Here is a 27,930-nt window from a genome sequence, read left to right as displayed (position 1 = left end):
GGCAAGATGAAACTGAATTTAAATACTAATAATACTTAACCATCGCCTGGAAAATGTTTTGCACGCTAATTGCTGGTTAATCCTCCCCGGGCCCGGAGAGATCCTGTCTCTGTGTCCCGTTCCACAGACAGACAGATGGGACCCAGGCTGGGAGGCCAGAGGGTGGGGTCGGGACTTAACGGCCGCTCTCCATCCCTTATTAGCAGGGTGGGGGCGGAGGGAGTAAATCCATCCAATTCAGTATTGCCCCACAGCTAACAATTCAGCCGGGAGCTAGACGGACATTGTGACTTGACTGCCTACCAGCTGCCTGAGCGTGGCCGCCCCTTCGCCTCTCTGAGCCCCGGTTTCCGTGGAAATAACGTTCCCTGGTGGTTTGACGGGTCGCTGACCAGTGTTTACCGAGAGCACGCCTTGTGCCAGCCACTGGCCAGGCCCACGCTGAACATGACAGACAAGGCTCCTGCTCCCTGATGCCTCCCAGTCTGCACTGGAGAGACAGATACACTCCGAAAATAAACAAATAGGCAAGAGAATTACAGCTGGCAATTAGAGAGGCTGTTGGGAAACAATTTGTAATCGTCTTTTTTAAAACACGATCCACTTCAAAAACACTCCAGGTTGATGGTACAGTGGCTCCTGTTTCTTGCGATGTTCATCTAGAAAGCAGAGCTACGGCCCCAAAGTGGGGAAACAGCCTCCGTGGACAGATGTTGGGCCCGGGAATTTTGTTGGGGTGAGGGCGTCTAACCCTATCCTGGCAAACCCAACACCAGTAGCTTCCCACCCTCCATTCCCTGGCAGGAGTCCGTTGTTCCTCGCACATCCACATCGCGCCTCTTTCGTCAGTGACCTTCACACGGCTGTTTGGAACCAAAGCCACAAAGCTGGGCTGGGACCACGTGCTTTTCCAAAGCAGGGCTCAGGGCCCACCTCCGGGAAGAGAGGGACCCCGCTCCAGGGTCTCCAGCCCACCAGTACCACCTCAGGCAGTGCTTTCTCATTCTGGCCTTCTTACCCGTTTGGCTTCCACAATGAATTCATCTGAAAACAGGACTCTATTGAAAGGAGGTTGCTAAGTAGCTGTATTGTGGAGATGCTGGAGTAGGAGACCAAGACCGAAGTCCCGGTCTATGGTTTAATAGTAAGTGACCCTGAGCAGGACGGCCCTTCACCTGTAAAGGGGGGTTTCCATCCGACCAGAGGGCAGGGACCGCAAGGAGACAAACGCAGTGCACTTCCGGGCTCGGGGGAGGTGCTTCCGAAGCGTCTGTTTTTATCCGAACCTTTCCCCCGGGAATTTAACAAGCAGCGCAGAGCTGGGCTGCAGTATCCAACGTTAGCCAGGGAACCCTGCCTAAGGTCTAAGATCTGCCAAACAAAGTCACCCCACAGTTTATCAAGACTGTGGCTGCAAAAATTCTATGGAACTCGTTCATTTTAAAATAGAATGTACCTCTCTTTTCAGTCTAAGAACTTAGTGTCTATCCATCCGTGGAGGATGAAAAAGCAACACAGCTCACCACAGGCAAAGTCGAGAAAGCCCATGCACGCCATGTTATCCCATGTTATCCCACGTTATCCCGTGTTATCCCGTGTTATCCCATGCCAAGGAGGGCAGCTGTGCTGAGTCATGCAGCGGGTCTAGGAGGGTCTCACTCTTCTGGGTTGGTCGGTGCCAGAGAAAAGGACCAGTGTGGCCAGGAAGAAGGAGACTATATTAGTGTCCAGGAAATACCCCTAGTTACATGCGTGTAAGAGGGATCACACCTGATTTGACAAGACTTCTTTCTTTTTTTAAATATATTTTTATTGATTTCAGAGAGAGAGAAAGAGATAGAAACAATGATGAGAGAGAATCATTGGTCGGCTGCTGTCTGCACACCCCTACTGGGGATTGAGCCGGAAACCTGGGCATGTGCCCTGATCAGGAATCAAACCCAGGACCCTTCAGTCCACAGGCTGACGCTCTATCCACTGAGCCTAACCGGCCAGGGCAAGACTTCTTTCTATAGCGCGTTCATCTCCAAGAATCCCCTCTGCACTGGGCACACAGGGGGCATCTCCAGTTGGCACCACACTCTGACAGAGGAACCAGGGCCAGGGAAAGCGGGCACTTCAGCAGCCTCCCTCACAGCAGATGGCAGAGCTGGGATTTGAACTGAAAACTCTCTAACCAGAAAGGCCGCACCAGATATGCTTTAAGGTAGAACCAAGGAAAGCACAGGCCCCCGATTCCAGGGCCCCAGCCTCCTCCGCCCTGTGGGCTCCAGAGGATCAGGCCTCAGCTGCAGACCCTTTTTGCTGTCCCATGCGGGGACTCAGAGTCAGGGCTGAGCCGGGACTGAGCCTGACTAAGGCAGGCCGCCCAGAGAACAGGCTGGGGAGCAGATGAGTCACTCGGCCTCCTCGCAGGGTCAGCCAGCCGGCGTCCGGGAGGGTCAGCTGGCCGGCAGACAGCACCAGCGGCCCCGTGTCTCTGAGTCAGCTGCACAGGGTCAGCTAGTCACATTACAGCAAGCTGGGCCTGGCGCACAGCCTCCTCCGAGCTCCCTCTCCCTCTGCCTTCCTGCGAGGAAGAAGAGGGAAACTCGCCAAGCTCAGATGCCAGGCCTTCCTCAAAGCACTGGCTAGAGCTGCACACAGTGAGCCCGGGAGACACTATGTACTTGAGCCCTCTGTTCCCCTCTCTTCCTGCCCCCCCCACACACACACACACACGCATACATGTATATGTATATTGTGTAATATTGCACAAACACATTCTCATAGAGTCTTATACACCCATACTTGCACATCTAAGTGTGTTTGTGCAAACACACACACACACACACACACACACACAAGGATACACACACAGTGCCGCACACTCTGGTGCTCAGGCGTTTGTTATGAAAGCACTCAGATTTCCCCCTGCAGAGGGGCTCCTGAGCGAGGGACCCCAAATCCTCACCTAACTCCATCCCTTAAAGGACTGAGGAAGTCTTCAGGGGAGAGGCGCCACCCTCACCAGCAAAGGGTTAAAGCGGGAGCAGGGAGCAGGTGGCTGGCCCTGTGGGACCCAGGGTCAGCTCTGTGGGAGCAAAGCAGTGGCCCTTCAGAATTATGCAGATCACCCCTCTTGCTCCAAGCCTTGGGGCTGGCCTGAGTGCAGATTCTGAGGAGGCCCAGCTGCCCTCCACCCCTGGAACTCCCCTCCCCTCAGTTTCCCTGCATCTTTGGAGGGCTTGCCTGGTGCGGCGAAGATGTGAGGACAGAGGACCTGGGTACCCACTCCCGAAAGGACCCTCCTGGCCCGGGGCACACCCGGCATCTCTCCTCGCCTCGGTTTTCTTATCCGGAGGACAAAGGGAACAGCCTGTTAAAAAGAGGTGCGGGTTATACGAAATGCTCTCGGGGGAGCACGTGGCAGACGGAAAGCCCTGTCCAGTGGCAGTTACCCATAGCAGCCAGAGGTCAGGGGGCAAGGAGGACCAGCCAATGGTTATGTCACAGTTTTCAATAGGAGGGGACACTGAGAGAAATGGGGGGTGCCCAGCGAGGCAAGAAGCTTCTGTTTCTTCCATCATAGATTGGTCATTCATTCGTTCAATAAGCCTTCGCTAAGCTGCGCTCTGACGAGGCACTGGGTCTTGGAGGCCGGCTCTCACAGGGCTGCTGTCCGGGGAGGAGTCAGCCAGCCAGGGGACAGATGCCGCCCAAGGACAGGAAGTGCCATGGAAAGCAAAGTAGAGAAATGTTCACAGGCACAAGGAGCGCAGCTTCTGGGATGGGGAGTCAGAGCGAGGCTCTCCGAGGAAGCGCACAGCACAGCGGTTTGGTTCTGTCCCTCCCTCGGGGTGTGACAAGTCCCTTCCAGCCCCAGGGCCTCTGCACTTGCTCTTCTCTCTGCGCATTCAGATGGCAAGACAAATGCTTAGGCTGCTATTTGCCGCCCATCAAGACCCGCGGGGACTCAGAGGGACAGAGCGTAGCCACACAGCTGGGAGGCGGCAGAGCTGGGACACACACCAGGTCTCTCTACCAGCGGCTCTGAAAGCCTCTGCTGCCCCGAGCCTTTCTCGGTCCCACTGCCCCTGCCGTCTCTGCCTGGAAAGGCTGCTTTTGCACGATTCCCTCCAGGGCCGCTGGGACGATCTGCCGTCTGGCAGCGGCAGGTCTCAGAGCAGCAGGGCTAGCGCCACTGCAGACCTCGCTGAGCTCAGCCCGGGAGGCGTCCAGGGCAGTAGATCCCGGCTGGGACACCGTGAACAAACCGGCCAACCTCTCTGGGCCCCAAACATAACGGAGGGAGAGTACGGAGATGCGGCCCTGAGGTGATGGCACCGAGGACACAGACAGAGGCAGGGGCTGTGGAGGCCGGGCGTCAGGGCCAGTGGTGGGGCTGGGCTCTTCCCTGGCACCATGAGGCCCTGAGGAAGGTTCTGAGTGGGGAGTGATGTGAGGAGAGGAGTATTTTGGGAAGATTCTCTGGCAGCACAGCCCAGGTTGGGTTGGAGACGCTGTGTGGAGGAGTGTGAGCAGCATGCGTGCCTGGGAAATGCTTAGGAAGGAGGCCCCCTCTCCCAGCCCTCCTCTGAGGCGATGTCAGAAGCAGGGACCGGTCCCCAGGCCTCCTCTTCCCCTACCCAGAGGGGTCCATGGCCCCGGGCCAATAGCATGCTCCTGGGAGCGGTGTCAGCCCCGTGCCGCACCTGCCCAGCTCAGGGCGGCAGCCAAGGCTGGGGAGCGGGGATGTGGACTTAGACCGGGGCTCTAGGAGTCACAGATGCTCCGGAGGAAATGGGACCGTCCCCCAGAGGGACATGCTGTGCTTCACTTGGTCCAGGTCAGGGTTAGAGAGAGTGGGGGCCTGGCTCAGCCTAGCCCCTCTGGCTGGGAGGGGCAGGAGCACAATTTATCCAGATCACAGACAAGCCCACCACTTGGAACCAATGGCAATGGTTGACCCCCATCTCCCCAGGCCTGCTGGGGACCGGGAGAGGAGAAGGCCAGGGAGAAGGGGTGCTGCCGGCCTGCCGAGGCCCCCAATCCCTGTGGCTGGCAGCGCCCTGGGAGGCCCAGGCCCGCTCACTGTCACGAGCTTTCTGCCCCCCTCCTCACCCACCCCTCACTGGGGTGACAAACCCTGCTTGTTCACATGACAGACAGTCTCCGCTGCTTGCTTTGTGCCAGGCCCTGCAGCCCACAGGCTGGTGGCTAAGGCGGGAAGGTGCCGGCTCAGGAAGTGCTGTGATGGAGGCAAACCCGTGAGGAGCTCAGGAAGGCTCCCCAGAGCCCGTGTGCCTGCTCGGACCGGGGGTAGGAGCCCGGGGTGGCCAGCCACTGGGGTGAGCAGGCAAGCCAGGGGTGTCCCAGGCAAAGGTACGAGGAGCCAAGAACAGGAGGGGACTGATACACTCACCGGGGACAGGAAGCAGCCCAGACCACATGGTGCTGAGCTGAGTCTCGCCAGAGACAAGAGGAGGCAAAGGTGCTCCAGGCAAAGGGAGTGGGAGGCACCCAGCGCGGAGACAGGAGCCAACGGGGTGTTTTCGGGAAACGGCAGGCAGTTCCGCGTGACTAATGGAGGGCAGGGAGGCACGGGGGAGGAAGGCCTGGGAGGGCTGCAGGGACCCTGGCCACTGTCAGGAGATGGGGTTTTATCTGTGTTCTTTCAATGGGGTGACACTGCTCAGATCTAGGGGAGGGGATAAGGGCAGGGTGCACAGGTGAGACCAAAGCACAGCAGGAGGGCCAGCTGGGTGCAGAGGGTCTGGTCCCAGGGGGGTGGCCGAGTGACAAGGTGGATGGTGGGTGACAGAGGCGGTGACTCTAAGTGCTGGGGGAAGCCACTGGCTTCAAACACCTCACCCTGACCAGCTTCTACCCGCCTCCCCCCTGCTGAATCCTTAGCTACTGGGACCCATGACCCTCCCCCAGGGCCACCGTGAGCACTTTGGGTGCCCTTGAGCAGGTTACTTACCCTCCTGCTGCCTCGGTTTCCTCGCCTATAAAGTGGGGGTGTCATCTGCCAGTCAGTGGGAGGGCTGAGATTTGAACCCGGACCTTGGCCCCTGCATTCTAATCCGCTTTGCTGTCTTTCTACCCGGGAAGCAGGGACCTGGGTTGTGCTCTCTGTGCCTCAGTGGGTATCCCGGGGGGTGGAGGTGGAGGAACACAGCAGTGAGCAGGCAGTGCGAGGTTCCTAGAGATTTTATTCTAGCTGTAGAGACAAGCCAGGGGCACACAGACAAATATAAACAAACAAGGGGAATCATTCAGACCACGGTGAGCGCTGGGAAGACCATCACACGGAGGAATGAGAGAGGGAATTGGCATGCTCACTCAGACAGATTAAAGGAGGGATGGCTTCTTTGAAGAGGGGAGGGCCGAGCCCGAAAGCGAATGCAGCGCGGAGCTGGCCAAGTCCGGATGCGGGGGACCGCGCTCTAGGCAGAGGGAACAGCAGGTACAGAGAGCGGCACTGGGGGAGCCCAGGAAATCACTGGATCTCCTTCTGAGGGCCGTGGTTTTATCTAAGCTGACAGAGGGTTTTAGACTCAGGTGTGCCGAGATCTAATTTGCGTGTCTGCGACATTCCTGCCCGGGGGACTCTGTGTTGGTGTCTGATTCAACGCCAACCGGTGTCAGGGTGGGTGCTGTGGCACCATGCACGTTTCAGAGGGTGTCCGCAGAGAACAGGTCAGTTTGCGTGTCTGGGTGGTGCCAGTCTGTCCGTGGTCACCAGCCACCTCCCGCGGAGGGTCTGCAGCTCACGGCGATGTCCTCAGTTGTCTGGCGGGCCAGCCACCCTGAGCGAGGAGAGAGGCACAGAGCTGCCCGTCTCCCTAGCTCTTCCCACAAAGGCTCAGAATCCTCCCGGGGCCCAGGAACGGACACGTGTCCCTCACACCCTGCCACAGCCTCAGGCCTGCAGCCGACCGCAGGCTGCATGTCAGAGGTGCAGAGACCGGTAAGACTGGGCCGAGGGGCTCCCGCCTGGAGGGGAGATGACAGCTGAGGTTCACCGCGCAGGGGAGGCCCCTGGGAAGAGACGGGCGAGGCTCCAGCAGAAGGCCTCTGACATGAGCCTGAGGGGGGCACTGACAGGAGGAGCCAGGTTTGACCCTGGACCCGGCGGAGGCCTGGCATCATCCCTCTCCAGCCTTGGTGAGCTCCAGCAGGCTCCTCGGTGCTCCCAGGCTCAGTCCCTCGGAGCGGTGCCATCCAGTTACAGGACGTGTCTGAGTCCCGCGCCCTGCGTTTACTGGTGGGCTCTCGGTCAACACCAGTCCCCCCACACACACACCTGAATATTAGTGGACTGTCCCTTTTGTGGGGAGCACCCCTGTGACACTGAGCATGTCTGTCTATGCAGGCCCCGGGCACTGTCAGTGGGAACTGGGCGCTGTCTATGGAAACTGGGCGCCGTCTATGGGGACTGGGCGCTGTCTATGGGGACTGGGCGCTGTCTATGGGGACTGGCTTAGGAACTCCTTGGGAAACAGCCTACAAGGTGGGCCAGGGCCACCAGCGCTGTGTCCAGATCAGTCAGCGGTGCACCATGAGGCAGGGGCTGCACCGATGCAGGTAAAATACCCAAGTTTGCAAATGACTGTGTTTTAGAAAAACAGAGTGGACCAAAAACTCCCCTATAAGGATGTCCCGTTCAGAGTGACCTCCCGTCTGCCAGACTTGGGGTTGTGGGGCAGAAGGGGGCTGAGGGGCCCCCCATGCCATCATCGCTCAGAAAGGCTCGGGAGGGTGGCATTCGGGCTGGGCCTTGAGGACAGCGGCCTTGGATGCACAAAGGCGGCATGTCTGGCAGGAGGCTGAGTGGGCGGGCGGCAGAGCCAGAGCCACGGCGGGCGCCGGGAGCAGCTGGAGTCTGTTTGGCTGGAACTTTCCGGACGTCGGTGGAAGGGCCAGAGCAGCAGCTGGAGAGGCGGGCTCGGGCCGCCCTGGGCAGGGCCTTGGCCTCCGGGATAAGGAGGCTGGGCTCTGGCCAGCACACCAGCGTTCCCCACGCTGTGTTCCTCGGAACGGCCCTTCCCTCGGTGTTCCGCTCGGAGAGGTTCCGTGATCCGGTGAGTTCTGGAAGTGCCGCATGCCGCGTCTCCTCTCTGAGGCTCACCACCCTGAGAGCACATGGAAGGCCCTAAAAGTGCCTGCAGAGGAAAATCTGTTTGCCTGCGTCTGCCCCAGCAATCCCGCTCCCTGCCCAGGCCCCTCGTTCACAGAGCCCGGCCCCACACCCTCTGAACGATGCCAGCGGAGAAGGAGGGCACTGTTTTGAGCAGGGTCAGAGCTGCATCGTTCGATCTGAGCTCACAGAGGACCTGAGTCGGCCTCATGCGAGGACGTGAATGAAGACAGGGCCAAGGGGACCGGTGGACATGGGGAAGTGGGAGGAGGAGGCTGCCGCAGGGAGGAGCTGGGATAGCCCAAGCACTGGGGAGGGAGGGAGGATAGGAGGGAGGGAGGATAGGAGGAATGGAGGGAGGGAGAGGGGAAGGGGCATCGGGGGGCATCCACACTGACCAGGGCTTTAAGCTGAGGAACCAGGGGGATGGCAGCACCACACCCATGGCAGTTCCGGTGGAGATGAAGGAAGCCCCTTCAGAATGCCATGGGCTGGCAGGCGGCTGGGCCGCTCTGGAGCCGGGAGCCTGTTTCCTGTCTTCCTGAGGGTGCTCTTGTTTGGGAGCCTGGGAGAGGTCCCATACCCTCCTCCCTGAGTGAGCACGCAGTGACCTTGTGCTTTGAGCTGGGAGCCCCTCGGTGAGGCTCCAGGGCCATCCGTAGACATCTGCCAGGGCCCCCGGGGTAGCGCCTCCCAGGTAACTGCCTTCTTAGAGACAAGCAGCTATGCCTTGTCACCCGCCGGGAAACGAGGGCCTCAGGAAGCTGCACAGAGTCCCAGGGGGGCAGGGACGAGTCTGGCCGGGGAGGAGACATGTGTCCTGGGTGGTGATCAGTTGTAAGAGGAGGAAGGGCACCCAGACCGAGGCCACAGCCACTCCAAGTGCAGAGGGCGCTCAGCAAAGAGTAAGATCTCCTCACGAGAGGCCCCCTCGTGGCCTGGGCCTCTGTTTTTCCTGCTGTAAAATGGGTTTAATAGCCACCTCTGCAGGGTCCACAGAGAAACGGCTGTGGACACTGCCTCCTCCCTGCCAGGCCCTGCCAGGCCCTGGGCAGCCATAGGGGCCGCAGACAAATAAGCCTTGACCCCAAGGTGGGCTCCTTGGTGCCCCCGGCATCGGGTACCAGTCTTGGCCTCTGATGCCTGGGAGGCGGTTACCACTGGCATCAGAGCTGGGACTGTACCCAGCTGCCCGGGGCCGGGGCCCAGATGCGTACATCTGGCAGCCGAGCTCAGGTCCTGGCGTGAGTCTGAGGCCCCGTGGGCCGCCGGGAAGAGGCAGATGTATTTTGACAAGCCCGCCACAGCTTCTGCCGCATCCTGAGTCAAAATGAGCTCTCTCCTGGGCAGCCCCTGGGACCGGCTATTTCTGCTCGGCGTTTCTTCTCTCCACGTGGGGGCTGAGCGACGCCGACTCCAGCTGTACACAGAGGCTGCCTCCGCTGGCGCCCACAGTGCCCCCCTCAGCGACACGGACATCAGCACGCAGCCTGGCGTGGACTCAGGAAGCCTTCCGTGTGGCCTCACACTCACATCATTTCCCCCGAGAGCGGGCAGCCTGAGCCCAGGAAGGCCCCAGTAACCCTTCCATAGGGAGGGCTGCAAATTATTATTATTTTTTTAATCTGTACAAACCTCACCAGAGGCAAAGTACTTTCTTACCTATACAGTTCTGTGGTGAGACAGTTACTATTGCTTCCATCTTAAAGATGAGCAAACTGAGGCTCAGGCAGGTTAGTTGATGCTGGAGGGGATGGAAGGGAGGTCTGAGTCCAAGTCAGACTGTCCGGGTGAAGAGAGAGAGCCTGAGAGAGGAAATGGAGCTGGAGCAAAGATGGCGGCACTGTTTCTGACTTTGATCAGGTCAGGATCCAAGGGCAGGAAGGCACGTGGCCCAAGTCCCTGCTCCCTGTGCAGGCAGGCACCATGCAGGGTCCCTGGCAGAGCATGTCATCTTCATCTTTCCAACAGCCCAGGCCATAGGAAATGCTGTTCCCATTTCCTGGATGGAGAAACTGAGGATCGGAAGGACCAAGCACCTTCCCTTTGGCTACCGGGTAAACCATTGCAGCCTGGGGTCTTGCACACGGCAACTGGACTACAGGCCCTGGCTTCCTCGGTGCTGGAGGAGCTGAGGCCAGGGAGAGCCCGGGCGGGAGGGAGCGGGAGGCCGGCCCCAGAAGAGGCAGGACAGGCGGGTCAGGAGACTGCTGGCTTCTCCAGAGTGGGGGCCTCTGGACTCAGTGGCTGTAGGTGGGTTGGTGATAGCCAGCCGAACACAGGGGAACGTGTTCCTTGTTTTAAATTCTCTTCCGATGCTTCACTGGTGCCCGTGAGAGCATCCCCAGCTGGTGCCAGTGGGTCCCTCACAGGACGACAGGGCCAGGCTCAGACCGGACAGAGCCGGACACCAGCTGGCATTTCCTTTTCGTCGCGTCTCTGTGTGTTGTTGCCCTCTCTTAGCGAGCGACGCTGGTTCGCGGGGTAAAGTGGTGCGATGAGGTTTCCTTTTTAAACGAACACAATGCTTTTATGTTTGCAAGTGGGTGGAATTAGAGGACAGTGCTAAGTAAATAGCAGAGGTGGCATTGAATGTGGCAAAAGCACAGAGGTGCTGCTGCAGAGAGTGAGGCTGGGACGTGCTGGCTTCTAACCCTGGCCCAGGCCTGGCACCAGCCCACACGCAGCACCATGTCGCTGCTGGGACCTGAGTCACCCAGCTCCAATGCCCGCTCCTGCTGAGTGGCCGGCCCCGGCCAGCACAGGCCGCCACAGGTTTGCTGAGCGGAATCCTGAGATGTGCAGGGGAAAGAGGGAATTGTCCCTCCAGGGTAAGCCAGGAAGACAGAAATTGGGGATTCCTAAGACGACAGTACAAAGTAAGCCCGTGTCCGCACTGGCCCCTTCTCTTGCTGGTAATGACAGTGAAGTTCAAACCTTTTGAGAAGGTCAGGCTGGTAGCACGGAGGTTCTGGTGCCACGCAGCCAGGGCTCAGATCCCAGGTGCCTCGTAAATGACCTTGACCAAGTGGCTAACCCAACTGCCTTCAGGGTCGTCATGGGGCCCCATTCCCAGTTACTGGGAGGATCGCCTGAGTTCATGCAGGTGAAGAACTTACAGCGGCCCTGCCTCCTGGCCTGTGCCCGTGCATGGTGCCAGACACGGGCTGGGCAATGGTTAGGTGTGTCAAGGCTGGCATTGCCCGCCCTGCAGAGTGGGCTCAGAGAGGCGCAGTGCCTTACCCCAGGTCACACAGCCAGGAAGAGCTGAGGCCAGGGGAGGGACCCAGGCTCTCCAGTATCATGCCTGGTACCTTTTCCTCATCACCCTGAGGTCTCCCCCTTCCCCACTCTCTTGCCCTAAGCCCCCTCCTTTCTTCTCACTGCTCATCCCGCCTTTGATTGTCAGAGTGAAGTCTCTTTTCCTTTCAACAGAGCACAGCCAGGCCTCCATCTGCTGGGTCAAACGGTTAGCTCCCTCCGCATCGGCCATCCCGCTTCATTCACTGCCTTCCACCCCAGCCTGGCCGCGCCCCATTAGAGTCACTGGGAAAGACTGGTTCTGCTCTGATTGCGTGAGACAGAACCCCCGGTCAAAGTGGAGAAGCAAAACAGCCTCATACTCTCTCTGAGCCTCAGTTTGTCCTTGAGTGTAATGGGGCCAGAACAGTGCTTGCTCAGACAGTTGATAGTTGATGCAAGGATCCAGTGAGGCCATGCCTGCCGAGCCTCAGAGCCGTGCCTGGCAGATAGGAAGTACTCGTTACTGTTATTCCTTGTATTGTTGTTGCTATTGCTGTGACTCAGCGGGTGATGGTGGGAGACACTGCCCCTGTCTTCAAAGACCTCGCTGTCTAGTACGGAAAGCCATCCATACGCACACAAAGACCCGGACGTGTCCAAGGTCACAGGCACCCTGCCGACAGCACAGTCAGAGCACACTGCGCAGTGTCAGAGCGCCACAGCGCTGCAGGCAGCAGGCGTACGCCGATTCCGGCCACGGGGGCAGCGAGGGGATGGCACGATTCATTTGTTCAGCCAACACTCCCCGGGTGCCCACCGCGGGCCCGGCGCTGTGCCAGACACCGGCGCTGCAGCTGTGGCCAAGCAGACGTCATCTCTGCCCCCGAGGGACTCCCACCCAGAGGAGGAGGTAAACCTGGAGAACGCTATTGTTGAAGTTGAGCCCAGCCGAGAAGAAAAAATACATTGTGCTGTAAAAAGGCTCCCAGGAAACAGACTGTCTGCAGGTACAGCCAGGAAGGCTTCCCCCCAAGGAAGGGGGATCAGAGGGGATGAGAGTAGAAGCCAGGAGAGCAGTCGGGTGAGGCCTGAGCCTCAGGAAGGTGAAGCGACCGGTCTAAGGTCATCCGGTGAGTGAGCCGCGGAGCTGGGGCCGCTCGGCAGCTCCCGCCACGCTCCTCATGGAGCCGAGCCGGGGGCTTAGCAGCCCGAAGCGAGGCAGAGAGAGAGCAGGTTTCCAAGGAGAGGGAGGAGAGGTGTTGGGAACATGCAGTTATTTACAGGATGCCGTGTGGGTTGCCGCCTGACAGCGGGAAACGTCCTGAGGTGAGGAGGGAGTGGGAGATGCTGGGACCTCGGTTTCCTCGTCTACAGATGGCGGTGAGGATGCCGCCGCCCGGGAGACGGAGCTCCAGCGCAGGAGCAGCGGGAGCAGCTCCTGTGCCGGCCACAGCACACCTGGGCACCAGTCACAGCACACCTGGGCACCGGCCACGGCACACCTGGGCACAGCGGGGCCTGGGGGGGCAGGGGGCTGAGGTCTCCCTCCAAGGGAGATGGGTGGGACAGACCTCAGGTGCTGTGGGCCTCACTTTCCCCAGAAGTGAGGGAGGAACACACCTGGATCCTTACTGAAGGCTCTCAGTTCTCCAAAAATGGCAATTTGCTACAGAAATTTGCAAATGAGGCCAGAGAACGTGGGGCTGAGACAGGAGGGTTCAGCCAGGGGCTCTCTGCAGGTCTGGCTTGCGACTTAAACCCGTCCGATGGATGGCCCCCTTCCCAGGTCAGTAACAGCCCGGCCTCTGGCCATTCTGACAAAGACTCATAGGCCCTGGGCCGCCCACCTCTCTGATTGTGGAGGGTCAGCATCGGTGGGAACCGTGCCTACCTCCAAACCTAACAGCGTAATAAAAGGAGGGGGTGGCTGCCCCATCGGCAGAGGACAGGTGTTTGGAAGGACCATGCAACAGGAGTGGTGGCCTTCGGCTGAGGGGCACTCTGATCTCGTTCCCTCCTGCCTCCAGTCCCTGCCGGCACCTCCCACTGACAGGACCCAACCAGAAGCCTGAGGACAAAGGGAGCCTGTTGATTGGCCTCTGGGCCAGCCTCCTGGGCACGAAGGAGGATGGGGTGGGGAGTGTGGATCTGCAGGAGCAAAATGAAGCTAGCCAAGAAGGTCACCTCCCAGCGGATGCCACGGGCACCTCTGTGACACTCCGGCTCTCTCTTCCTACACAGAGACCCGGAAGCCATGCTGAGATGGTGCCTCACAAGGTAACACAGAGCCTCCTCCTCCTTCCAACCACAGCCCCGTTCTGAGCATCACCGTGAGAAGCAGAACATCACGAAAGGAATGTCCGAGGAGCTGCTGTAAGGGAAAAGGCATGTTTGGGGAAATCGTTTAAAACTGATGAGTTAGAATCTGGAAGCCCATGTGAAGCAGTGAGGCCTAAATGATACAGGCTAGAGACACCCTGAGGGTCACCTTGAGAGGATCTGTGGGTCCCAAAACCAGAGGTCTTTCAAATCCATGGAACTGAAAGAGGTGAGATGAAGGGCCGGCGAGATGCTTGATGATCACAGCTCCGGGAGGGAGCAGAGATGAGAGCGAGAGATCCGGGACATCAGAGGAAGCCTGGGCCCCTGCTCTCCTGGAGGCGTTCCTCGGGGCAATTCCTGCTGCCAGGATGTCCTCTGGAAGCAGGGCCGCCAAAGGCACCGCTCGGGAGGCAAATGTCCCAACTCCAGTTGACAAACGAGATGCAGACAGATCGCCAGGCGCGGATGGCACCAGCCCAAGAATGCAATGCCACTCAAGGGTGAAACTGCAGAGCTACTGGCCAAAAATATGGGCGATGTTGAGGAGACGTGGCGATGGGAGCCGGGGTCTGTGGGTATGGAGTCTGAGCTTTGGCAAAGCATCGAGCAAGGATCCACAGCGTGAGTTCCTTCTCTCCAGTCGGCATGACCACGGGGCCACAAAGTACAGGAGGCAGCCTAGAGACAGAGAACAGGGGTCAGCAACTTCCTGGAATGAGAGATGATTCAACAGCGGGTCCTTCCGGGGCCAGGGCCTGCTTGATTAGCCATTGCTGAAGGATGGGGACACGCAGCCCCAAAGGGACATATTCCAGGGAGCAGACACAGAGACCTCATTCAAAACAACTTAAGAAGAAAGGTGGTGTTTATTGGTCACATGACAGGAAGGTACGTGGGCAGATGAGCCCTAAGGCACATTAAGATTGAAGCATTCGAACGCTGCCATCCTGAATGTCTCCCTTTCTTCTCTTGACTCTGTTCTTCTCTGTGATGGCATCACCCTGGGGCAGGCTCTCTCCAGGTGGCCAAACAGTCCAACTGCTCAGGCCCGCATTCTGCCAGTCCCACAAATCCCGTAGGAATGGAGAGCCTTTTCCCATTGGTTCCAGCTAAGTCCCAGGGCTGACTCTCATTGGCTTAGCTTGTGTCATGTTTTTTTTTCCCCCCTCCCTGTGCCAATCACAGGGGCCAAAGCTAACAGTGCTCTAATTGGCTGGCTATGGGTTCAATGCCCACCACAGACATAGAGCGTGAAGTCAGCCCTGCCCAGACCATAAAACCCGGGAGTGGGGGAGGACAAGGACTCCAGAGATACCAAAAAGTTATGTCACCACAGCAAACGACACCAAAAACATCCCAATGACAAAATGCCACAGTGGTGGGACTGAAACATGGGAGGAAATCATGGGGTCATATGGATGGGCCAAGAATACAAAAAAAAAAGAAGAAAAACTGTCAAGATTTAAACAGAGATGGCAGCACTATTATGTGGTCTTTGGCCCAGCAAGAACCTAGGTCTGCAAGTCTCACCCTGAAATGGGCACTTTCAGGCCCACAGGCCAGGACAAGCCATTTCAACCCAAGTAAGGAGGCAATGCCACGCATGGATTTCACCTCTGGAAACGCTCGTTGATCATTCACAGTGGGGAAGGCCCTCAGTTTGACGTTAGGGATTGAGCCAGACACTGTCCTTGCCCTCAAGCAGCCTACGATCCACAGGAGGAACCAAAAAGGTGCAAATGAATAAAGTTCTAAAATGAACAGCAAAGGCGCCGAGCTCTCCGTAGCAGTGAGCACTCTGTCAGAGAAGAGCTGGTCCCGCTGGACAGGCTGGCTCAGGAGGCAGAAGCTGTGGGTCTGGACTCGATGCCACAGGCAACGGTGAGTCATCGAAGGCTTTTGAGCAGAGCAGTGACACCAGCAGGAGGAAGCTGCATCGTCCTAATGGAGCCAGACAAAGCCAGAGGAGAGTCACGGAGATGATCAAAGGGCTGACAACAGGCCTGTGGAGGGAGACAGAGAGTGAGGAGTGGAAAGACGACGGCCGGGGGAGCCGTGATCAAAGTCAGGCGAGAGAGCACGCCGCTGCCCGGCGCCGGACCGAGACCGGACAGAGCTGCCCCATGGAGTCAGAGAGAAGGCTGCTTTGTTCCATTCCCATCGGGAAAGGTGAGTCTCCCACACACACAATGTCATTTATATAACCGTGGCTCCCCCAAGAGGGGCGTAGGCTGGAAGTGGGGGACTGGTCGCTCACAAAGAGGTGCTGGTAGAGTCCAGAGTGACAGCCATAAAGGAAGGCTGAGGGCAGCTGGATGTCCAGTGCTGTTCCTGCTCAATCGTGAAGGACGCCTCTCAGCCTCAGTGAGTGCCCATCCTGGAAGAGCTCAGAATCCGAAGAGCAAGTCAGACAAGTGTCAAGTTTAGGCTCCTTGGTGCTCTGAAGACGAGGTCCGGGTGGGAGCACAGAGGCCCCTCCTGGCTCAGCCTGTTTCCCAGGAGAGGCCTCCTGGTGCTTTAGCCAAGCGCAGGTGGTCAAAGTAAACGCTTGTCGAGTTAGCAGAGCAGACACGGCCATCCCTCCAGGAGCAGGCAGCGTGGGCAGAGGCTCAGAATGCCAGCTGACACTGTGTCCTGGAGCAACACGGAGCACAGATGGCCGGGGAGGCGGGGAAGGTGGCCAGGGTCTGACCGCGCAGGTCCTAAAGGCCAGCTCAAGGGGTCCGGCCTGTCTCCCGAAGGCAATGAGGAGACAGATAAGGACTGAACGGAGGGAAGTAAAGGATTTTTGTGTCAGTGAAGATGCTTTGGTTGCAAGTAAAAGAAAAAAATCACAGTGGCTCTAAGAAGAATAAAAGGGGAGGGCTGGTTATTGGCACGTAAGGATGGCGAGGTCTGGCAGAGCTGCGGGCACAGCTTGATCCGAGGTATAAACAATGTCCTCAGGCTGGGGCCCGCGTGCTCCTCTCCCGAGCTCTGCAGGCTCGAGCTGGTTTCCATTCTGAGGCTCCATGTGGCAGCTCCTGGGAACCCCACCTCACGTCACAGTGGAGCTAAAAGGAGAGTCCACTTCTCCTAGCTGAAGCAGGAGTTCCAGCATCGAGTCTCCCTGGCCCTGACCGGGCTGATGTGAGTCCTGTGCCTCTCCCTGAACTAAGCCAGGAGCCGAGAGGGGGGGGGGGGGACCGCATGCTGATTGGCTTAGCCCGGGTCATGTGATCCACCCATGGGTTCAAGTGAAATACAAAGGTTGGCTCCTCTAAAGCTGATGCCACACAAGGGAGAGGTGAGTGCTAGCTGGCAAAATAAGCTGTGACCACAACGTGGTTTAAGAAGGGGGGGCGGGGATACAACCAGACCGTGTGTTAGAAAGCTGTGATTCTCCTACCGCTCCGGAAGCCACTCTGAAGGCAAGAGCAGAAGCAGGAGCAATGGTTAGATGGTTAGTGTTGAGCCAGGCTGAGCCAAACGGAGCAGACATGAGCACAAGGCTGCTACAGCGGGGACTTCTTACTTAAATCCTTAGGACATAGTCCTGATCTATTGCCCCATCACTTTTTTTAAATCCTCACCCAAGTTGTTTTTCCCCATTGATTTTCAGACAAAGTGGAAGGGAATAAGGAGGAGAGGGGAGAGAGAGAGAGAGAGGGAGAGAGAGAGAGAGAGAGAGAGAGAGAGAGAGAGAGAGAAACATCAATGTGAGAGAGACAACTTCGATTGGTTGCCTCCCACACATGCCCTGACCTGGGCTGGGGAATTAACCTGAAATCGAGGTATGTGCCCATTGGGTTGTGGGAATCAAACCCATAACCCTTTGGTCCACAGGCCAACGCTCTAACCACTGAGCAACTGGCCAGGGCCTGCCCCTATCACTTTCGATCGCCTTCAGACCTAGACCACCCAATCCTGTTAAGCACCAGCTTGTGGCAAGCACAGTGGTGCTAAGAGAAGTGGACTCTCAATTTTAGCACCACTGTGGCGTGAAGTGGGGCTCACTGTTACCCTGAACAATGCTGGAACTCCTGCTTCAGCTGAGAGAAGTGTACTCTCCTTTTAGCTCCACTGTGACGTGAGGTGGGGTTCCCAGGAGCTGCCACATGGAGCCTCAGAATGGAAACCAGCTCGAGCCTGCAGAGCCGTGGAGAGGAGTGTGCGGGCCCCAGCCTGATGGCATTGTTTGCACCTCTCATAGAGGTGCCCCTGGCAGAGTCACCCAAACTCTGGGGCCAGTTGCCGGAAGCTCCAGAAGCCCACCAAACCCCCTCCCGAAATGTGGCCACCTGTAGACACCTCCATGTTCAAACGCTGATACCTGTTTCTCAGCTGTTACCCTGGACGAGGTGTTTAATTAACCTCTGAGTCTGACGCTCCCTGTCTGAATATAAAGCTGGAGTGATGACATTTAAGGAAATGGAGCCCCTGGCATGGGGATGCGGTCAAACACAGACTGCGAATCCCCTACAGCAGTGAGAGGCTGGTAAATGCAAAGTCCTTCCTCTCCAGTTCTTCAAGCCTCCCCCCTCCCCAACTCCACCCCCCACCCCGGCTTCGTCTTCCCTGGCCCTCCCCAACCCCCCGTGTGTTTGGCAGATAGAAGGTGGGGGCTTTTGACTCTGCTTTCCTGCCAGAAAGAAACCCCTGGAGGCCGAGCAGCACAGAGCAGCTGTTTTCAGACCTCGGCTGGGAAGTTCCTCCTGTCCTTCAGCCTGAGGTCCCAGCCCCTCCTGGCTTCCTTCGGGCGGTTTCCATACGGGAACCCAATACCCCAGCGCCTGCATGTCCAAGGAAGGGGGAGGAGGAGGGGGAACATCTCCCCATTTCCTCTACGCTTCCAGTTCTTCTCTTTCTAATTCCAACTGAAACTCAGGAAGCTCAGGAGGCAGAGTTCTCTGACCGAGAAGACCGTAGAAAGAGGCTTTGTCTAACAGCCACACTGCCCCAGACTCCAGAGTGATCCTTGCCTGGCTCTGGTGTGGGCGAGAAAGAGAATTAACGTTCACTGTTTCCTTAACATGGGTCTCTCTCAGCCTCACAGTCGCCCCGGGAGGTCAGGGCCGGCCCCCCCATTTTGCTGAGGAGGAAACGGGGTCTCGGGGAAAAGTGGTGCCGTCTGGAAGGGGCAGAGGGCTGCGGAGATGTAGCCCACGCCTCTCTGGCCTCCTCCACGGCACCTCGGAGATGACATGGGCCGCCCCAGAGCCAGCCACCCTGCCCCTCCCCTGCGCGGGGCTTCCAGGCCCATCTGTCTCGCCAGCTGTGTGTCTCGGCCTCCCCCCCTCGGAGCTGCCTCCTCACTGGGACAGCGCTGAGCGTGTTGTATGATGGTCCACTGTTTGTGGGCATCTCTCCTTCGCCCCTTCTGAGTGCTCCAGTCAGAGGCTCTGAAGGAAAAGGATTTCTGGAGTGTCTGAGCTGGTCCATGTGCTGTCTCTCTACGGAGTGTTTGCATCTCTCGCTGCAGAATAAAGAGGGGAACGAGTAACTTGGGAACTTCCTGTACATCTCTGGCTGCCTGGGAGCATGTCGGGGTGTCACAGGCCCCCCACACGCGCCTGATAAGTCAGTAATTGAGGGAAAAACACCCACCTGCCAGGCTGAGGGCAGCTGGGAGGGCTGACACCTGTGACAATGCTGGGCTGCCGGCGGTGTTGTAAGAAGTGTGGGCTGGACGCCGGGCTGTGATGGGAAAGGGATACCCTCCCAGGCGTGAGGAGTCGCATTAACTTGTTGTGTCACGTTCAGAAAGTCCAATCGCCTTTCCGCGCCTCTGTTTTCCTCTCTGTAAATTGAGGGCGTCGGATGAGATGACTAAAGAGGCGCCTTTTCATTTGCTGACTTTTTGTGTCTCTCTCCTCATCTCCCTTCACTCCACTCCTCCCCCACCGACACACACACACACACACACACACACACACACACACACGCCCACCCATCAATCTTCAAGATCAAGTTCTGCTGTCCCTAGGCACACGCTCTCGCTCTCTCTCTCTTTCATTTCCGTGAGCAGAAGCTCCAGAGCTTATTAGCCTGTGTTGTCCGTGTCCCTCAGATACGCCTGCTTCAGCGGAACAGCAATAACGCCCCTCGTCTTCATTTTATCGAAGAGGGCGATCGGTCTGGTGAGCCAGTGTGTGCTGGCCCTCGCTGCAGACGAGGAGTCATTCCGGGCTCGCTTGCTCCGTGAATAGAGGGGCTCTGCCAGCTGCCGCTGCACCCAGATGGGAAGAGCGTTTATCTTCACAGACGTAGGGGATACCTTGGAGGCAGCCCTGCAGGGGGCAGGGGGAAGTGTCATCCGTCCCCACAGGAGCGGCATGGCTAAAAAGGGAAATTCCTCCCGGACCGGGAACAAAATCGCCCTCCAGGGACACTCCCAGCTCCACAATTCTGGACGAGAAATCTCACAGAATTTAAGAATCTAAAGTTGTGAGTGCATGTGTGCCATTGAATGTAAGCTTCTACTAATCCTAATATAGTTTATGATTCCATGATTTGTTTTTTGTTGCTTTTTTTTCCTATGAGACTTGGGCCCAGAACCATATGGTTCTCAGATTCGGTTGACCCCAGGGTTTTCAATTAGGGGGTGCATCAGAAATACCTAGGGCCTGGTGCAAATTCCTGGGCTCTGGCTCAGAGATTTTGGTTCAGTCCCTGTGGAATGAGACCCAAGAATCTGCCATTTCTCTAACAAGTCACCACCCCCGTGGTTCTGAGCAGGAGTGGGCCGCTCTTGGGCAGAGAGTGGTTAGAAAGACTGTTGTTGTGAATTCTGTGACTCTAGATGTGATTATGAAATGGCTTTTGCTTCAGATCCTGGTGTTCTGGAACTCTGTTATTCTGTTTCCGTGTGCCTAAGGAGAGGACGCTAAGGTGTGCAGACTCTTTCTGGACATGGGTTTCCCAAGGAGAGAGGAAAAGGGACCAAGTGCCATCAGGGTCAAGGGACATCTGGAAGGGGGCCCTCCTGAGGGCACAGAGCAAATTCTGATGCCAGCACTAGGACTCAGAGGACATGGCTGGCTCTGGGGTGACGTGAGCATCTGGAGTCATCAAGAGGAATTCCTGATGGACAGGGAGGTCCAACCACATCCCAGCGAGTTGGAAGGGCTGAGGTTAGAGGAAGGGAGACAGCAGAGAGCTCTGGAAAAAGAACCAGAGGCAAAGGGGTAAGAATTCATTACCAACACACCCTTGTAGAGCTGGGTGGCAGAGGAACTACAAACCGGGGGGCAGACATGAAGATGTGTGGTTCGGGAAAGCTCAAGAGAAGAGGGAGCTGAATGAGTGGGGACATCCTGGGGAACTCTGAGTGGGCCGGCAGAGGACTGCTCTGACATGCTAATGAGGGCCTGGATCTGGGAGCCTGGGGACAGGGTGAGGGGTGGCAGGGGGCCTCTGAGGAACTGGTGGGCGGCTATGCTGGGATTGAGAGGAGCTCCTCAGGAAGTTCACACACACACACACACACACACACACACACACACACACACCAAGCGCCACCTACGAGTCAGGGTTCAGATGGGAACTTGGGACCCTTTTCTGAGAAACAAAAGTAGAGAACAGAGAATCCCAGATTCCTGCAGCTTGCCAGGTAGGGCAGGAGCTAGCAGGTTGGGTGCCATAGGCCTGTCTGGCAGGGGGAGAATGGAGGAAGACAGTCAGTCCCTCTCACTGACACACTCACCCTGCATGCCTACACACAGGTGATGACACACTCCTGGCTGCACACATACAACCCTGCTGCCCCACATAATGGCAATGATATATGTGCCAGCCCATTGTGACACCATCTGCGCACTTACCCCCATGGGGGCACCATTTCATACTAACGGTAACATCCTATATCACCTGCGTCATCTCTTGTTGTCAGCAACAGTAGACATACACCATGATATGGTGTCATGTTCTCAGAGTCTTTGCGTCTGGCACAGTCGATGTAAATGCCACCCTCTGTGGTTGTACACCGCACAGCATGCACACTGTATGGGGTACCCTTGCCTCACACCCAAACCATCGCACAATGCCACTGACATATTCCACTGTAACAATGACCCGCTTGGCTGCATGCTACCACAGACAACACACTTCCAGCAGAGTCACTTCCCATCAGAAGAATGTGCCACCACCAAGTGCTGAGTCACAGGGTGCAGGCCCACACCTGCCCTGCTCGCACCTACTGCCCTCTCCCATGGTCCCACCCTGGTGGGCACAAACACATGTACAACACTGCCTCCATGCTGTGAGAATGACTGGGACCCTAAGCACATACCCTGACAGTGATGGCTCCCTGGCCATTATCGATGACAAGATGGGGGGGGGGGGGGGGAGTCCCACTCATCAGATGAGCCAGGTGGCCTAGGGCCCTTCCCTGTGCACCACCCCCACAGCTCTGTTTCTGTCTGGGGCACATGGCCACCCCATCAAACCAAGAGCAATCCTGCCCTTTCAGGCTCATGCTAGCATAGCAGGATGTGGGGTTGGCACTGGGAGCTGTCAGCTGTCTCCCTGCACCCACCAGCGGAGGTGGGCCCAGCCAGCAGGCTCCGGGTCAGGGCTGGCAGCCAGTGCTTCCTAGATGCCTCCTGGCCTCCCGCGTGGCACCCAGAGGGCCCTTTGGACGGAAGCAGTTGCAGGAGGACACCGGCCGACCTCTGGCCACGCGCCATCCTCGCTGATCACCGCATTCACGGTCTGTGGCAGTTGTCGTTCGTCACACGCTGTTCCTCGATCCCCACACAGAGAACTGACATTAGCTCTCTTGATTGGCTGCCTACTGAACATTCAAGGCAGGCACGTATCGTTTTAAAAATCTGTTCAAATCTGGCCCCCTGCCCCGGCCCGGAGAGCTCATAAATAAAAGAAGAAATTCAGCAGCAGCAGCAGCAGCAGCAGCAGCAGCAGCAGCAGCAGCCAGGGCAAGCCACCTTAAGCGGAGCCATATCCATATTTTACCAGGTGACTCTCAGAAGCTGTCAGAGAGCAGGCTCTGCAAGGACCGGAGGCCAGGGTGGGGGAGGTGACGGGCAGCTGGCTGGATGAAAGATGCAGGAGGCTGAAGAAAATGCTGACAACCCACATGACATGAGGACCCTGATCTGGGTGTGAATTCTTTTCTTTTTTTTTCTTTTAGTGAGAAACTGGCGATAGGAGAGACTGCAAATGTCAATGTAGAAAAATATCCGCGGAGCAAAGGTTCCATTTCCATAGGCTGTGGGATGTGTCAGGAGAGAGGCAGCCTCCTGTGGCGGAAGGACCCCAGCGTGCGGTGACAGGCGGGCCCGGGCTGGCATCCCAGCTCTGCCCGAGACTCACTGTATTACCCTGGGCCTTGACTTCCCCATCTGGAAAATGGGGGTTTGTGTGAACTAAAGGAGAGATGTGATTTAGGCAAAGCACCACAGTGAGCTCCTGAGGTGTATGGGAGGCCCAGTTGATCGCTCTGACTGGTAGTATTATAATCATGAGGAGCTGCTTATAATATTTAGCAGCTTCCCTGCAGTGATGACAGTGCATCTGGGAACCGTGTCCAAACCGGTAACACTGAACATGGAGCAAGGACCCATCCCTCCGCCATCTTTCCTCGACAGGAAGCACCAACAGCGAACATGTCATGATTTCCCCCTAATCATTCAATAGGGATGGAGCCACCAAAACTTGACTGGCTGTCCTTTTATTCATCAGTAAGATGTTCTGCAACTAGATATGATTCATGTCGGCTCATGCAGTTTTAATAGACTCACAGAAGCCTGGGTTCAAAGGGGGGTTTAGCTGTCACCTGTCACCCAACTGCCATCGCCCAGGGCTGGGGAACTGGCCACCTCACCCGAGGCACCGCACACGATGGCTGGACGGTTACAATCGGTAGCGGTCTTCCTCTTAGGCTTAGAGCATCTGTCTGCTCCCTTTACCTTTCCCCCGTTGCCCTAATTCTGTCTTCAGCGCCAGCACAAACAATTCATTGTACTCCTCTTCCTTTTCAATGGTCATTTGTTCATCCAACAAGCATATCCTAGCACCTACTTGGCCAGGTACCATTCGTGCTGGGATTACAAACTGAGCGAGACCTGCCAGCCCACCTGGGAGGGCTCATTCCGGCCCCTTTAGTACTCTCTCCGTCAGGGGACACATCCTCAGATTGTCCAGCCTTCCCTCGTTTGACCTGCCCAGATGCCAAACTACCCCCTTCTCTTCTAAACAGCCTTGATCTTATCAAATTCCGTCTTAAATCGTGGCGCCCAGAACTGAGCTCCATATTTCTCTGAGAGTTAAGTTGGGTTTTTTTAGCCCAGCTTGGTCCACATCCATGTCAAAGGCAATGTCTGTTGTGGAAAAACCCCAATTGTAACTACGGGCTCCCAGCCAGATCCCATTCCAGGAGAACAGAGAGAAAGAAGGAAGGAGGGGGGACTGAGGCTCCTGAGATGGCAGGATGCCAGATCTCCCTGCCCAGACTCCCCTCAGGCACCAGTCGTTCTAACCAAACCCTCTCCCTTCCGCCCCCCTCCATTAGCGCCTGCCGCAGGAGAGGGAAGAAAAATCAAGAGTGAGTTTGCCAATGTCCCAACATGGTGCTAAACAGGGCACTCGGACCTAACGGAAGGGCCTTCCCTATGCCAGCCCACACCCTGTAAGGGGAGAACAGAGATGAGCTCAAAAGAGACCCTGCAGGTGAGGAAGGGGGTGTACCGATGGCCTCTGACTTATGGGGAACGGGGTCCCGACTTTGAGGCCTCTGCCGTGAGCATGTGCAGAGGGACAGTCCCCGCTCTCTGGGACAGAAGCACGCCTCCTTCCTCCCCCAGGCCCCATCCTCTGCAGCTCTCGCTGCTCCTTCTTGGAAGGAAGCCATCCCTCGCAGAAGCAGGAGCCATCTCGCTCTGGCATGACCCTGCCTGGTGTGTGATCTCCTGCAAATCTTCCAAAGTCCTGGGCCAAGGCCCCCTCTCCGACGCCATCTTCCTGCACATCCAGCTGGATTAAAGGCTCGTTCCAGAGCCAAAGGATGGCAGGGCATGGGAAGGCTGGTTAGGAGACACAACAGGAGTGGGAGAGGAGGAGGAGAGGCCACGTGTGGGGCCGATGTCACTCTGCCCCCTGGAGTTCCCTTTCCTCCCCTGGGCCTCGGAGAGAGGCAGGCGGCCTCCCAAAGGACCCCTATTCTTCACAGGACAGCGGATTAGAGGGGCTGAGCTTTTCCAAGGTCAATGCAAGGCTGCAGCTGTCTTCAACCTCGGGGTCCACCTGGAGGGCTCCTCGGCCCTATGGGGACCTGGCCAGTATTCCGCCATGTTCACTGAGTGCCATGCAGAGGGACACGATGCTGAGAGGCTGCAGGGATGATCTGGTGGCAACCCTGTCCCGTAGGGAAGAGGCGGGCAAACAGAGGAACAGAGGCCCCTGAAGCTGGGGTGTATCCCAAGGCGGTGGGAACCGTGGGGAGAGTGTGCCCAGTTCCGCCTGGTGGAGTCAAGGAGGGCTTTCCTGCAGGAACCCTCCCTCCATCCCCTTGCGCCACTGCCCCTCGGGGCACTGAAGCAGCCAGGTTGTGGTCCTAAGACATGTAGCCGGGCCGAAACCAGTTTGGCTCAGTGGATAGAGCGACGGCCTGCGGACTGGAGGGTCCCGGGTTCAATTCCGGTCAAGGGCATGTATGTTGGTTGCGGGCACATCTCCAGTGGGGGGTGTGCAAGAGGCAGCTGATCGATGATTCTCTCTCATCGATGTTTCTAGCTCTCTATCCCTCTCTCTTCCTCTCTGTAAAAAATCAATAAAAATATATTTAAAAAAAAAAAAAAAAAGACATGTGGCCGGGACAGGACAGGTGGCAGCGGGGGATTGGCAGGGGGAGGTAAAAGAAGGCAGAGAACAAAAGGGAGAAGAGAAAGGGGAAAGCAGAGGAAATGGGGAAGGGAGAGGGAGGGAGGAGAGAGGGGGAAGAAGAGGGAGGGGGAAGAGGGAAGGGAAAGAGAAAGAGGGTGAGAGGAGAGACAGGGAGAGAGATTTGAATTTCCCATCTGAAAGGGGAGCGGTGGCACGTCAGGGCCTGGCTGAGGGGCCTGATTGGAGGGCAGCTCTGGCAGCAGCGGCAGCGGCCCCAGCTCGCCAGGCGGAGTTGCACGCGGCGGCGAAGCGGCGGGAGCTGGAACCGCAGAAGCAGCCGCCGCCGAGTCCGGCGGAGCCCGCAGTGGCTCAGACGGCAGCAGGGACCGCCAGGTCGGTGCTGGCCGTGGGCCGGGAGGGCGGTGCTGGCTGTGGGCAGCAGGGTCCCGGCTCTCCTCTCGAGGCCGCGGGGCATCGCGGGAGGCTGAGGGTTATTGCTTTGGGGGCACAGCACCCCAAGACTGCTGGGGCGGGCGCAGGACCGGGAGGCTGCAGGGCAGGAGCAGGCACCTCCCCGGTCGCGCTGGCCGCTGGCCGTGGTGCTGAACGGACAGCTCCCGCGAGGGGGGAGCCCGCAGGCTGAAAGGGGTGAAGCGGCATGCACTGGGAGAAGGTATGGGCCCTTCCCGCCCCGGGAGCCCCCCCCCCCCCACCTTTCCCGGGCAGCAGCTCCAAACAGCCCAGCTCCTGGGGAGCCAGGACCGCCCCGAGGGCAATGGGAGACTCGCTCAAGTCTGAACCCAGAGAGCAACTTCGAGCTGGGGTGGGGGTGGGGACCTCGATCCCAGCTACTTAGCGGGGCGCCTGCCAGGGCCCTCTGCCCCCAGAGGAGGAAGCCGCCCCGTGGGGTACAGTTCCGGCTCCCGGAGTGAGTCAGAGGGCGGCGGGAGGGGCGCAGACAGACAGACCGAAGAGAAGGGGAGAGCCTGAGCACCGTTTGGGGTGGGGGTGGGGGCCACAGGGACTATTTGTTCTCAGGGGAGGCGCGCGGGGCTGGGCAGTACAGCCAGCGCCGGGGGGGGGGTCATTGGGAAGGGTCTCTTTTACGCCGTCGCCCGCCCCGCTCTGCCCCCTCCCCTGGCAAAGTCTGAGCCCAGGCTGGGTCTTGAGGCTGGAGCTCTGTGGGGGGAGGGGCACTCTCAGTGGCCTCTGGAGAGCTGGGCAGAGGTGCGGGCTGTGCTGGTCTGTGAGGGGGGCGCCAGGGCTCCTGTCCCCTCTTCTGGGGGGGGCTCAAAGCCCCCGCCACTTCTGCTCGTCTCCTGGCAGGTGTCCTACCCCCTTCCATTCTCCCCAGCCCCTCCCCCTCCCCCAGTGCTTCCTTCCAGGGGCTGGGGGTGGGGTGGGGTGGGGAGGTGGGGATAGAAGGACAACCCCTGTTAGCTGAGGGTGGCAAAAAAAAAAAAAAAGAAGAAGAAGCAGTTGAGTGTTGAATTGAGTTGCAGTGAATATAGTCCGGACTTGAACCATTGAAAAAAAAAAAAAAAAAACAGAGAAACTACAAGGACACACACTGCAGGTGCCTCGCATCTACTTGTCAGGTGGCAGGAGCCCAGCTCCTAGCAGGGCCGGGGCTCAGAAGGCAGAGCCTGAGCAGGTGCCTCAGCAGCCTTCGGGCTGGGACTCGCTGGGAAGAAGTCAGGGAAAACCTGAAGATGCGTTCTGGGTTCAGGGCATGCTGAAGGCAAGGAAACCGGGTGCTGCAGCTGCCCTTCCCCACCCCCGCGTGGCCTCCCCTCCCCCCCCCCCCCCCCCAGCATCCCCACCACCACCACCCTTCCAACAGCGGGATAAACGGAAGCTGCCCGCAGAACCGCCGAGGAGCGCCTCCTGGTGGTCTAGACAAAATCCTCAACTGCACACCACCCGCTGCACCTCAGCACTCCTACAGGCATATGGCAAATCTCTACACACACACCCCTGCACATGCCTGCACACGCCCACGCGCGAGCACACGCTGCCTAAATTCAGAGTCAGAATGCAGATCATACCTCGAGCGCATACATCCTCCCATACTCGCTGACACAGAGCATTACATTCAATCCAGCTGGCTCCCCCACAAACCAGGAGATGCTGCAGACACTGGGACTGGGAAAATGCACAAGACACAGGGAGGAGCCCAGAGGGACCGGGAAGAGGAAGACATATCACTGGACAGAGAGAGGAGCTGGAGGCAGTCGAGGCTGCCCTAGCAGATACCATTGTGTCTCATGGAGGAGACCCAGGAAGTGTCATGGGAGGGGTGACGTGGAGAGGCATCTTTGAAAATGAATGCTGCTGCTGCTGCTGACAGTGGTGATAATGATGGTAGTGACAGCTAAAATGCACTGAGCACCTACTGCGTGCAAACCCTGGGCTGAGCA

General features: G+C 57.8%; 1 protein-coding gene across 3 annotated transcripts in view; it reads left to right on the top strand.

Annotated features, from left to right (window-relative positions):
* The window catches only part of CPLX2 (complexin 2), a 66,673-nt gene that overhangs the window by 27,029 nt on the left and 11,714 nt on the right, over positions 1-27,930 (top strand). The window contains exon 1 of one of the 3 annotated variants that reach the window (XM_084886233.1): positions 25,639-25,903. The exons of 1 other annotated variant lie outside the window; for it this stretch is intronic. The gene's annotated coding sequence lies outside the window, so the exon portion shown is untranslated. Of the gene's footprint in view, positions 1-25,638; positions 25,904-26,029; positions 26,184-27,930 lie in introns of those variants that run through there. One more of the 3 variants, XM_084886235.1, reaches the window with a different exon arrangement.

This window comes from Pipistrellus hanaki (assembly GCF_964339955.1).
Source record: "Pipistrellus hanaki genome assembly, chromosome: 5".
In the NCBI taxonomy this organism is placed as follows: domain Eukaryota; kingdom Metazoa; phylum Chordata; class Mammalia; order Chiroptera; family Vespertilionidae; genus Pipistrellus; species Pipistrellus hanaki.
The sequence above is the reverse complement of the archived record's forward strand: the minus strand, read 5'-3'. Positions and strand labels throughout refer to the sequence as shown.